We start from the raw sequence: 2,130 nt of genomic DNA, 5'->3' as shown, positions 1-2,130 counted from the left end.
AGGATTTGGCTCAGGTTGGCTAGGTAACCTACCATGTTCTCGTTCATTAATGGTCGAAGCCAGCTGACTTACTTGCATTTTCAGATGGGCTATAGCTTGGGTGTTATTATTTATGAGTTGACCCGTGGTTTGCATAAAGCTGGTATGTGTCTTCATCATGGCTTCTAGGCTTTTCTCTAAAGAGGTAATTTTCTTGTCATTATCATGGAAGCCTGGCGGGTTATTCATCACTGGGTTGGACCTTAGATTTTGCTGATTGAAATTTGGATTGCCTACATTAGGATTCTGGGACCATGAGAAATTCGGATGATTCCTCCAACCTGGGTTATATGTGGGTGCATAAGGATTGTTCAATGGTCCTTGATAGGTGGCATTCACCTGTGCACACTCATTCGAGTAGGAACATTCTTCTAAGACATGGTTTGGTGCATTGCACCCTTTACACATGGGTGCAGATATTTGATTTACATTGGCTGGTCTCTGTAATTCTAAGGCTTCCAATCTACGTGTTAAGATTGCAATCTTGGCCTCTGATGCTAGGGTTGGTTGAATTTGATGCATTCCTCCTCTTGAAGGTGTAGCTTTATCAGGTTTCCTAGTTATTTTCCACTGTAAATTTTTCTCGGCTAGGTCTTCTAAGAATTGCCAAGCTTCAGTAGTTTCTTTGTCCATAAATTGACCTTGGCACATGGACTCTAGCATGGTTCTTGAGTTTGAATCTAACCCCTCATAGATGATTTGGCATGTCTCCAAGTTTCTATTCCATGGTGTGGGCATTGGGTCAAAAGATTCTTGAAACAATCAAAGTACTTCCAAAATGATTCACCAGCTAGTTGGTAAAATTGATTTATTTCATTCCTAATCCTAGCTGTTTTATGATGGAGGAAATACTTTTTCAAAAATATTCTCACAAAGCCCTCCCAGGTAGTGACAGAATAGTTTGGCAGACTATAAAGCCACTTCTTAGCATTATCCTTAAGGGCAAAGTTGATTAATCTAAGTTTGACCTCATCCTCTGTCAATTGCAGTTTCATGGTTGCACATACCTCCTCAAATTCTCTAATAAATATATAAGCATCCTCCAATCCTGTGAATTTTGGAAGCATATTTATGATTTGAGGTTTGATTTCAAAATTGTTAGCTGTGGGTTGTGGCAACCTGATACAAGATGGTTGGATGGAGCCAACTGGATAACACAAATCCTTAAGGGTCATGGGTAGGATTGGCTCAGCCATTGGAACAACAGGAATTGACTCAATTCTAACTAGACGACCCGACACTCTTCTCCACACACGAGATGTACGGTTCTCGATGTTTATACAATTTTTTTTTAAAAAAAATTTTTATGTATAAGAAAAAGAAAGAAAAGAGAAAAAGTTATAAAGAAAAGATCCTAAGGAGTCCTAAATCTAAAGAAAAGTAACCAAATTAATTTAAATTTTAATAATTTTTTTTATTTTTCAAACAAGTGAAACAATAAATTAAACTCAATCTATCCTAGGGTTAACCTAAATCTAGACAGCTCCTAACTGTTCCAAGATGACCCTTCAAGCCTTCCAAGTGGAGATTGATCAACTAGTTAGCCAGGTAAGTATAAGAGGTGGGAGGTTCACTCATCGTTGCCTTTCTAGACACCAAACGAGTTGGCCAGGCCAGCAACTGAACCAATTTAACAAACCACCCTCAGGGACTTGCCTAGACACCAACTAATCAAACAACTCAAACTTGGTAGAACTCTTAGGGTTCCTTGTCCTATTGAGCTCGAATTCCTTAAGGTTGACATCTAATTGATTTTAAGATTAAAGGTCTAGGTAATGCAATATGATGGAGATGGTTTTTGGACTAAGGAAGGATAATGAAATCCCCATCTTATCTTGTTAATGGGTTGATGCCCTTAGATTAATTATGAAAATGCAAATACAAATAAACAAGATGACCAAGAATAGATTTTAATTTAGAAATTTTTTTTTTGATATTTTACTTCACGATTATGAAATGTCTTTTATTTTGTTTTATATATTTTTTTTTGTGATTAAGTAAATTCAAATGATTAGGTCTAAAAGAAAAAGTAATTAACTAAAAATAATAAAAGAGAAATTAGAAGCGTACCTGAGTTTTCCAGCAATCACC

At 36.7% G+C, this 2,130-nt stretch overlaps 1 non-coding gene across 1 annotated transcript; it reads left to right on the top strand.

The window, feature by feature from the left end:
• The first annotated feature begins 759 nt into the window (after positions 1-759).
• LOC140851381 (small nucleolar RNA R71) lies at positions 760-866 on the top strand. The gene has a single exon (XR_012134134.1). It is a non-coding gene; the product is annotated as a small nucleolar RNA R71 (small nucleolar RNA).
• The last annotated feature ends 1,264 nt before the right edge of the window (positions 867-2,130 follow it).

This window comes from Elaeis guineensis, chromosome 8, assembly GCF_000442705.2.
Source record: "Elaeis guineensis isolate ETL-2024a chromosome 8, EG11, whole genome shotgun sequence".
NCBI lineage: Eukaryota > Viridiplantae > Streptophyta > Magnoliopsida > Arecales > Arecaceae > Elaeis > Elaeis guineensis.
This window is presented reverse-complemented; position numbering and strand designations above follow the sequence as displayed.